Source organism: Coffea eugenioides, unplaced genomic scaffold, assembly GCF_003713205.1.
Source record: "Coffea eugenioides isolate CCC68of unplaced genomic scaffold, Ceug_1.0 ScVebR1_48;HRSCAF=264, whole genome shotgun sequence".
NCBI classification, from domain to species: domain Eukaryota; kingdom Viridiplantae; phylum Streptophyta; class Magnoliopsida; order Gentianales; family Rubiaceae; genus Coffea; species Coffea eugenioides.
The window spans coordinates 47,700-59,292 of record NW_020864331.1 but is presented as its reverse complement, the minus strand read 5'-3'; positions in this window follow the sequence as shown (position 1 = coordinate 59,292).

The window sequence follows — 11,593 nt, the reverse complement described above, 5'->3', positions numbered from 1 at the left end:
CAAATTTGAGGCGAGCGTGTACTTTATCACACTCGACCTCTTTCGATTCCACTAAGGCTCTGTATACTGCTATTATAAGATGTGATTTCTCTATATTTGACTGTATGTGAGTTGTTTGAGTGATATCCCATCAACTACTATGACTGTTTGGGTACCTAATCTCATAGGTGAGTTGGTTGTATCGAGCCAGTAAGGGCTTAGTCGAGAAAGCCGATAAACCTGAGGACTGTTTACTGAATCTGAAATCTGGTATACTCGAGTATTACCTAATTACTGTTTGAGGTGTTCGAGTCCGGTAAGGGGATTGACTGGTGGATAGGATTTGGAGAAAGTGGTGTTCTACGGACAGTATATTCTTTAAATGCAAACGTTGACGGAGAGTCAACGGATTCTCGTATGATCAAGCTTAAGTGGATTTGGCTTTTGGAAGCCACCCGTATCCTTGAATTGAACTGTGATTAAATTGTTATAGTACAATACGGTGTTTACTTGTTTATATTACACCTTTAATTGGCTATGTGCTTACATGTTTATTTGGAACCTCACTGAGCTTTAACTCACCCCACTCCTTTTATTTACCTTAACAGATCTGGGATGGAACTGTGGTCGAGAACTTTCATAACTTTACCTTTACCTTGAACTTGTACTTTGGATTGTAACCTTTTGTTTAGAAGACTTTACCTTTGACTCTTGTAAGGTTGAATTTGTAAGTTTGCCGCATACTATATAAATTAAGTGTAGAACTATAAGTTTGACATTTAGGTCTATATTCTAAGTTTGGAAAGTGGCGTGGCGATTATATTTCCGTTATAATCTGTACCCTTTATTTCGAAAATATTTCATTAGTTTTCTTAGGTTGCTAGTTTATTAGTTGACTGAGTTCCGGCGAGAGTTGAGCAGGTAGTTCGCTAATCCTTAGGGTTCGCCTTGAGGAGAGGTGGGGCTGTCATAGGTGGTATCAGAGCCTAGGTTTGAAGTGGCCTTGGCGTATTAGAAATTTTTGACTTTAAGATTTTATTTGATCATTTTTCCTTAAGAGTACTTAAGTCTTATCTATGCTTTGTGTAGGATGGATGGACCTAGTGGCCCTAGTGGTAGTAAGGTTGATGAGCAGCCCGTGCTCCATTACCGATGATTAGATACTAGATCAGGCCAGGAGGAGCTGCCGTGCATTGGAGTCCAACTAACCGGTATCGGCATTGCGAGTGTCGACACACTTACGCCTATCCCAATCCAGTAGTTTTGGCTGTGGTGGAAGAAAGAAAGGTGCTAGCAAAGGATAATGCTAGGCTTGAAGCTGAAGTGAATCAATTAAAGGAAACTATTAAAATGCAAGCCGACCGGATTAAGGAACTTGAGGATGATGTAGTTGAGGGTCAAGAAAGGACAAATGACCTCTGTGTGCAACTTGGAGCAGCCCAGGAGCGGCTGGTTAGGGGAACAATGAAGGTGAGGACTAGAGCTGAGTTGATCCTGAATATTTGTGGAGACTTACTTGGGGACTTAAGCGATGAGGCTTCTAACATAGGAGACGAGGCAAGAGCTGAACCTGTCCAGGATGGGAGGTCAGCTAGTCCCGTGGCGGACTAAGTCTTGACTGCTAGGTTACTATTTTTGGTGATTTTGACTATTGTACATAGAAAGGTTAGGGGATGTGGTGGCTCGATGGTTGTACAGCTTTTTTTTGACTCGATGGTTGTGTGACATGGCTTGATGAACTATGCCTGTACTTTTGGGGCTCATGCTTGATACTTTTGGCTTTGTTAGTTTGTAAATAACTGATATTAGCTTTTGAATGTATATTAACTTTGACTTTGACTTTATTTCGATTTTGGCGTTTAAATGCTGTGTTTTCACTTGCTTATCATGATTTTGACTTTATTTCCCTTTGACTTTTGATTATGCACAAGTATCTATTATATACAAATACTTCCATTAGTTAAAATCCTTGGACCCTAGACCAGTGAGAAATAATGGAGGGTAGACGACAACGTGGTTGGGGCCGTGGACATGGACCCAGGCAAGTCCAGGATCAAGAAGAGGAATAAGGATCTATAACAAATCAAAACTAAGGACCTGGACATGAAGAAGGGGACCAGTTAGCTACGGCAATCAATCGTATGACTTATTTGTTAGCTCGATTGGTTGACCAGCAAGGTCAAGTGCCTGGTAATCAGTAAAGGGACCCTGAAGTAGGTGAAGATAGGACCTTAGAACGGTTCCAAAAGTTTTCTCCTCCTAAATTTCTTGGAGGACCAGATCCCGAAATTGCCAAGAACTGGTTTGAAAGAATGGTGGATATATTTGCTGCATTATACTACACCGAAGAAAGGCAAGTGACTTTCGCCATTTTCCAGTTGGAAGGCCTGGCTCGTTCCTGGTAAGACAGAGGGCAAACCCCACGTACTTGATTTAATTTCACTAGGGAATTTAACGAGAAGTTCCTTCCGCCTTTAATTCAGGAGAAAAGAGAGGATGAATTTATCAAACTGCGTCAAGGTACTTTTGTGACGCCCCCACTTCTCCCTAAGGCGAACCAAAGGGTATCCGCGGGAACGCCTGCCCAGCTTTCGCCAGGACTCGGTACAATTTCCATTCAAGCTTAATACAATACTAGTCATTACCACGAAGTAAAGTAAAAAAAAAAATGCGGAAACGATCGAACTTAACAATATATAACAACCATCCAGTCCTTACATCAGGTTCTCAAAAGCTACATCAGTTCCAAAATATACATAGCCAAGAGGTCTAATCAAGTACATTGAAACCCTAAAACAAAAGTACATCCCATGGGTTTCTTCGAGTCTTACTCCAAGTCCAATCCTGTTAAGGAAAACAAATTTACGGGGAGAGCAATCGCTCGTGAGGCCAAGAAACACACATGCAAGCACGTTGTCCAAATAACAATTCCAAATCAATAAGTGAAACAATAATATTCGAGTAATTAACAATTCAGTGAAATGTAAACAGAAACAATTCAAGGATATGATAGTCCTTAGGAGCTAATTTTCACTTGCTTTGCAAACCTCAGTCGTATATGTTCCCGTGATGATTTTTCGTCAACCGGGTCGATATTTCCAATCCGTAGAACTCCGCTTACTTCTCATGTCCGTCCACCGTACACCGGACCGGGCCCGCACGACATTTATAAGGCGATACTCCACGAGTATGCCAAGTGAGATCTCTCCAATAGATCAAGCTTATCATGTAATTCTCATGGCTCACCGAGATTCCCGATCAAACCCATGCCGGCTCGAGTCCCATGGTCGGCCTATGAGTTTGGGCGTCCCCCATGTACATTTGAGAGTCGAGGAGATTCACTCCAACGACGTATGCAGCCATAGCATACCATTTCATTTCATTCAAGCATTCAATCATTTCATTTCATTCAATCAAGTCATTCAAAATTCATTCGTTTCATTTCGATCATGAGTCATTCATTTCAAATAAGAACGAGTGTGGTAAAGTACATACTCATTTCATTTTCAAAATCTCTAATCAATTATAACAATTAAGCATGTATCAAGTATTCATACACTTGATGTGAGGACTCGTAAAAAAATTCCTTGTTTTATATCATTTAATTCTATTTCTTTTCCTACATTTTCTTTATTTTATTTTACTATTTTAATTTTCTAGACATTTTATAAGTGAATATAATTTTTTAAAATATTTTTCTAGTATAAGTTAGTTCGGGTCAATTTGGAAGTGTATTAAGGACGTGGGACCCGCTAATGCGGTTAGTGCGATAAAATTTTAGACGACTAGGTTAAGTTTCGTATTGAGGAATATTATTTTACAAGGTGCTAGGAGATAATTAGAGGTTAGCTAGATAGATTAACCATTGGAAGAAAGAAGATAAGCTTGAACCATTAAAAGTACCATGTGTCACGACCCGATTGGATGGTGGACTTGACCAACTTTTCTTCACCTTTACTAAATACAAAATTTGACCAAGATCATCTTCATTTTTTCTTGAGCTGGCCGAACCTCTTAGAGGAAGAAACAAGAGAAACTTTTCAACCTCAACTTCAAGTCCTTGCTTCAATCTTGATTTCCAACCATTGAAATTGTAGATTACTCCATCAAAGTTGCTTACTAAGGAGGATTAAAGCTTCTAGTGGAGGAATTTGTGAAAGGAAAACCCTAAGTTATCATCTTTCTTGTGGTGTCAAGGTACTTTGCTTACAAAGTTCCTCTTTGTTCATGCTAATGTCAAATTAGTGACTTGTGGTGGCTAAATAGGTTGTTTTATGGAAGATTTCAAGGATTAAAGTGGAGTTATATAAATTTCTAATTTTTTTGGGAATTTTTCTGTTTTCATATGATGGGTATGATTGGCCTTGGATTGATAGCTCTAAATTGTGTTAAATGGAGCCGTTGTGCATTAATTGCGGTTGTTTGCGAAAAAGTTTCAGTTTTGTGCGGAAATTTCAGTTTTAGGGTTCCAATCTGCCCTGTTCTGACTGGCTTTATTCATGCATGTTAGAGGCCGAATCAGGCTTAGGTTAAAACATGAAAGTTGTAGAAAATGGTGTTAACTAGTTGCCTACAAAATTTCAGTTCGATCCGAGCAATGTATCATGTGAAATGACCAAAATACCCTTGAATGCCCACAAACCTTGTTTCACGGACTGTTATCTGTCCTCACTGAAATTTCAATTTTTGACCATGAAAATGCATGATTTGGCTTTGGAGGTATTCATAAGAAATGTAGGTATATGTCTTGGCTTCGAAACGCCATAAGATTCGTTTCAATCCGATAAATGTAGCTTCAGTTGTGGTTATTGTGCCGAAAGGTGTGTTTTATAGTCTATGATTTGTATGTGGTTGATTTGAGATGAATTGGTGTTGATTGTAGGGTGGAAAAGTAAGGAAATGTAGGGGATATTCTGTCCAAATTTTGGGAATGTTGGATTTCTTCGAGTTTGGTTTGGTTTGGGATATATATAAGAAGGGCTTTTGGGGTTGTTCGAGCCCTAGGTTTTCATGTTACCTTTTCGTCCCAAAAGCATATTTTGCACCCTTGCATTAGTAATTATTTGGCGAGATCTACGACTTGTAATCGAGTCTCATTTGTGCATTTTATCTACTAGATTTGTGGCTATGGGAACCATAATTGTTTACCTTGGTTATTCTAGGGTTTCTTGGTGATTAGAGCCCTACTTTGGTTGAACTTTTGAAGTATCCTTGCTTTAACTGGTGAGTGTACCACTCCCCTGAATTATTGCTAAACTGGTTATCTGTACTTGCAAATTGCTATTTGAGTGTCTTTACCGACTGTTTATTTTGTACGAGACGAGTGTGTACTTTATTGCACTCGTTCTCTGGCCTGTGTGACTTGTTTCCTGTATATACTTGAATCTGTTACTTGCGCTTGATATGATGTCGTTTGGAAGTGTATCCAATGACCTTCCTATTAAATCTGAGCTCAATCTCATGGGGAGTCAATTGAATCAAGCCAGCAAGGGCTTGGTTGAGGAAAATTGACAATCCATGGGTGCCTGTTCTTGAGAAATCTTTGGGTATTGGAGACTCTAGATTTCCGGTATACTCGAGTATTACCATTCCTGTTCTTGTTTGGCGTTCGGGCCCGGTAAGGGGTATGTTTGGTGAACGGGATTTTGGCGTAAGCGGGGTCTACGGACATGTGTGTTTCATTAAACGTTGACGGAGGGTCAACGAGGCTGGATCAAGTATTGCAACGGGGATTTGGCTCCTGAGAGCCACTTGTATCCTTTAAATTGTGGTGTTCGTTCATTTCTCTTATTTGATGTGTATATGTGCCCTAAAAGTGATTTCTCATGATTTCTACTGGTTATACTTTTGGTGCCTCATTGAGCTTCTAGGTCACCCCATTCCGTTATCCTTGTTTTTGTGAGGACCCATAATTTTATTATTTCAAAATATTATTAAATTGGTCATTTTAAAAATATTTCGTACTCGAGTTACCCAAAAAATTACTAAAGTACATGAATTTCTCGAAAATAAATTTTACCGATTGGTTCTTTAAGCGCATATTATTTTAATGCCCAAATTTTAGACTACTAGTAATGTACTATTAATGTACTAGGGAAATTACCTCAGAGGTTTAGTGCACAAAAGTTGCAAACGATCGCGAAAATTGGACACGCGAAGACCCTAAACGGACCTAGCATGAGTTGACACTTAGACTTAACCATTAAGTCACCAATTCTCTCCACTTTCATTACAAAATCTGATTGCACTCTCTCTCCTCTCTTCGCTCTCTCTGTTTGGCCGAAAATAGGAAGAAAAAAAGGGAAGAAAAATCTAGCCAAAATCCTTACAAAATTACTTCAATCCACTTCCAAATTTCATCATCCATTAGAGGGCTTTGATCCTAGCTTGGAAGAGGGGGCTGTTCATCGGTTTTCTTGGAGGAATTTCGGTCAAAATTTCTGCCCTAAAGCTGTCCAATAAGTTCTTGAGGTAACTCACTCACCCACACTTCAATCTTGCAAAATTATAGCTCAAATGGAGCAAAGGTAGCATGGGTTTGCAACCTATGGCAGAATTTTGGTTGATTGGTTGAGTAATTATTTTATTGCAATTTCATGACATGCTGGACGGCTTGAGGATGCTTATTGGTGGCTGATTTGATGAATTAACATGTTGTGGTTGCTGATATTGTGCTATGTTACATGTATATAGAATGATTGATGGAATGAAGTTGGAAGAAAGTTAGAAATTTGGAGAAGGTGCTGTCCGAAATTTCAAGGACTTGCTGCCCTGTTTTGCTTTGATATTTTCGTGCATAATTTGGCTACAAATGTGAGTGATATATGTTGTGTTATGTGTGTGGTGGTTGTCTACAAAAAAAAATTAGCCAATTTGGTTGGATAAATTTTGAGTTATGAGCAAAGAGGCAAAACTGGACTAGGTCCAGAAATTTTCTGACCAGTGATCTTGTGGAGATCATAACATTTTTCTCGATGATCAAAATTGAGTGCCATTTGCGGCATTTGAAAGTAGACTCTTAGAGCTTTAAAATGGTACCAAGCTCATTTTCTAGTTCGTCCCGAGCGATTCGTGGCGAGTTTTGAAAGTTGGCTGCCTGTTTATTACTGTTCATCCGAGACTGTCCAGAAAATCCATTTTGTTGCTTGATTTTGAACCGCTTATGTCTGGATTTTGGAAATGATTTCTTCTACATAAATATATCCTTGTGAACCTAGTTTCTAACACCACCAACCGTTTTCAATTTCACTGAGAATCGAGTGAGATACGGCCTAATTAGCGAAGTGCATTAAATCTGGAAAATTTCTGGAAAGGCCAACAGTCCAGGAATTTTAGCGAACTTCAACTTTTTATTTCTTGAGCTAGGAACATCGGAATCGAGTTCCGTTTTTTTTTATTTGAAACCTGGATTGGAACTTTACATGCATATCAAATTTCAAAGGCTGGTTTTGATTCTATGATTTTTGGCAAAATTCCAAAGTTATTGGAAAAACTTGGACTGTTTTGACCTATCTTCAATGAATAGTAAACTTTCTTGGAGAAATTGACTTGTTTCTGATTTGATTCTTGGAAAGTGACCTTCTACAAAGTTGTTATGCTTCGAATGAAGTTTCTGACGGTGTAAAATTTTCCATTTTTAGACTTTCCGAACTTCCAGGACTGATTTTTCCAAGAATGACTCGAAAAGTGAAAATTTCCAATTTGGACCTAAATGTTCTTTTAAGGGCCTAGGTTACATTTTTACAACTCTTAGAGCATTTCAAACCTATTTTCATGGTGAACTTGAGTTCACCTATCACTTGAGACCTCATTTGAAAGTCGGTTCCTTATGAACTGAAATACTTTGTAAACTTGAATTTTGGAGTCAAAATTGACTATTTCTTTTCTTTACACGAATACTGTATGGCCTGGAATTTGAGATACAATGCATTATTGCATACTTTCAGGATCTCAAGAGGACTTCGAGGGAACTCCCGGCGAAGCGTCTTAGAGCTAATTTCTCGATCTTTGACTTTTGATACTTGGTGAGTGTCAAGTGCATGTTTACTTGCACTTCACTTGAGATTTGTTGCCTACATGAACTCTACTTGAACTTGTTGTTACATGAACTATACTTGTTGACAGAAGTGTGTACTTTACCACACTTCATCTCCCTTACTTGGATCAATACATGACTTGCTAAATGAATTACATGAAATTACTGGATTTTACATGTACATGACCTGAAGTCGAATGCAGAGAAAATCTCATCGACTAAAACTTGATTTGTTTTGAAAACCTGACCTGTGGGGACGCCCAAACCCAATGGTTAAACCTCGTAATCTCGCAGTCAATCGTGAGGTCTTGGTCAGGAAAACTTGGTAAACCTTGGGATCGGAAGCTTGATCTTTTGAGATCTTGTTTGGCATACTTGTATAGTATCGCCTTTACGTGCCTGTTGGTTACGAATCCGAGAGGGTGAAATGATGGATGGAGGGAAGTAAGTGGAGATCTACAGATTGGATATTTATTCGGTTGACGGAGTGTCACCCCTGGTTCGTGGATGGGGACTATGGCAAATAATCTGGAAATGAGCTCCGGAGAGCTCCAGTATCCTTGAATTGTTTGTGTTTATGAGTACTTGCCAATACTTGAAACTACATGACAATTACTTTTGATCACTTGATCATGTTACTTGAACTACGTGCGCATATTTTATTTTATTTTATTTTTTTTCTTGGCCTCACTGAGCGATTGCTCACCCCATTAGTTGTTTTCCTTAACAGGAATCTGGATCGGAGATGTTTTGAAGAGATCGACTTGTTTTTTTGATATTTTAGAACTTTGGAAATGAAATTTAAGGGCTGGTTATGGACTTGTATTTTGGAAATCTGAATGTATATGTCGGATTCTTGTGTTGTAAGTTTGAATATATTGAAGGAAACGAATTTTATTTAATTTGTCTCATTTAGCCATTAATTGCTCGTTAGTTTAGGTATGAATGGACCTGAGTCCTGGCGAGAGCTAGGCAGACGCCCCGCCGATACCCTTGGGTACGCCCTTGGGAGAAGTAGGGGCGTCACAGTTTTCCTTACAGGGGACCATCTTTTGGACCAATGATCATTTTGAAGAATGAAATGAGCTAGTATAAATACTCTTTTGTATAGCTCCTCGAGAGTTGGAAAACCCTAAATGTACCTTGATCCAAATATTTCCCTTTTGACTTGTAAATTACAAACATATGTATATAAAACTGTTTAATCATGTTCATGCATTATATTTGGTTTGGAAATGTTTATTCGATTGGGTTCCAGCCGCATTGTGACGTGGCAGTCACTGTTCATCCGCGGCCTGTTTTCGTTCTTCATTTCATTTTTTTTTAATGGTCGTTGTAGCGCTCGAACACTGTATTATCTTTCGAAACAAGTATTTCAGGGTGTGATTAGCTTAGTAGTCCTGGCGGCACTTCCATTTCGCTTGATTTTTCGTGGAACGTTGTACCAAAGATTGATTATATCTTTTAGTTCGGCTCAATTGGGTTCTAAATGTTTATCTTCTCGAAGTTCTTTTGAGCGTTTGGTAGGGTTTACGTTTGTTCCGGATCCGTAGTCCCCGGCGAGAGTTGGGCAGGCGGTCCGCCGAACCCTTTGGTTCGCCTTAGGGTGAGGTAGGGCTGTCACGGGTGGTATCAGAGCCGCTTCGCGTGGTCTCTGCGCGGAGTGAGTTTGGGGCCAAGTGGTGTTGTGGTTTCGCTCATGTGAATGAGTAGAAGGGACTAAGTACTCTTTTGAGCATAAGCTATGAATCACGGTGTATTCTAGGTTTCAAAACATTATTCTGGTACTTGGAGACTATAGATACATATGTCAGGTAGGAATTACAAATGTAGATGATTTACTCTTGGGACTGGCCAGCTCGAGTGGTGAATTATCTTATTTTGGATTCTTGTACCCGAATACGAAAAGGGATGAAAGCCTAGGTTAGAAATGACTTGGGCGAATTAGAAATCTGATTCTACGGAACTTTATATGATATGTGGATGATTAACCCTACCTAAGATATAAATTGTGATATTCTTTTAGATTATGGATGGAACCCTAGGGGGGAGCTTTTCGTTAGTTGCTTTTGTACTCTTGGTCTAGTCCATAGTGTGTACTATTGAATGACCCCCTTACCTCCATAGGATTTCATTTGCTTGTATCTGACTGACTGTTACTGTGTGATTTGTTTGATATAGTCGTGTTATATGTATATTGCTTTTGAATTGATTCAGACGTATTATATATGTCGCGCCCCACTTTTTGATTCGTGTGGTGTGGTGTGTGAGTAGTGGAATGTGAATGTGTGTAAAATGAAAAGTAAAAGGCCATGGGACTTTGAGAATGCGACGATTTGGCCAAACAAGGTTCGAAAAAGGGTTTTTTGAATAAAAAACGGAGTCGCCACTTGGTATAGAGTTAGGGTGTACCAAGTCACCCAAAAAGTGATTTTTTAAAGAAAAGGTAGAAAGAAACCCCTTTTAAACGACTCCTAGTCCACGTAAACCAACGAAAAAGGTTCGGGAGTCACATTTGACGAAGGGGAAGGCAAGGATAAAAATCCAAGGCACCCCTTCGACCTAGCCAAGGCTAGTTGCGTGATTTAGCCCCACTTTTCCCAATTTTTCTACCAAAAATATGTTATTGCACGTTTTGGATTTGACTAGATGAATGCAAAAAGAAAGAAAAAATGCAAACCTAAATTCTAAAATGTCTCTTGTAAGGTTTTTGGTCCCAACCACATGAGTTGTGGCGGCCAATAAAAGAAAACCTTATAGAGGTCGATTAATGCAAATGATGGCTAAAGTGCAAGTGTGCAAGTGTATAAAAAGGTGCACGTGTGAAATTGTATGAAAAATCCAAGTGTTTGTGTGCAAGTGTATGAAAAGGTGCATGTGTGAAATTGTATGAAAAATCCAAGTGTTCGTGTGCAAGTGTATGAAATATAGTGATAAGTGCATATAGGTATAATTAAGTGCAATTTTGTGAAGTAGAAATCAAAATGAACAATAAGGAAAGGAAAAGTGATGAGGAAATGTGAATTGAAAAAAATGAGTAAGTGATAAATGAGAATGAATGAACCTAAAGGAATGCATCAGGTCGGGTATGGGAATGACTCCTAACTTTTTCGACTTCGATTTTCCCTTTGATTAGAAAGCAAAACTAGCGTGCTAAGGCTATCGAGTAGCCACACTCGCTCGTTTCCCTTATCAGAAGGGGACTCTTCAGGCAAATGTACCCTAACTAGCATGAGATGCAAGACCTAAAGTGAGGGGAAAGGGGAATCGAGGAGCATGCCAGATGATAAAACTAAGGAAAAATGCATGATATGTAGTGGACAGGCAAATAATGCATTAATGAAAAACAAAGGAAAAATCCTATTGGGTCTAGCGTTGGGCTAGCCCTTTCTATGAATTCCTAATGAAATAATGAGCCACGACTAGCATTGGACTAGTGTGGTGACGTACATTCATCCATCACATTCATTCATGGCTATGGAAAGCGATTAGACATGCCAAACACCTATAAGCACATAGCACATAACAATTAGCATGCTCGACTAAATGCAAGAACCTAATAAAGCAAATTAACACATA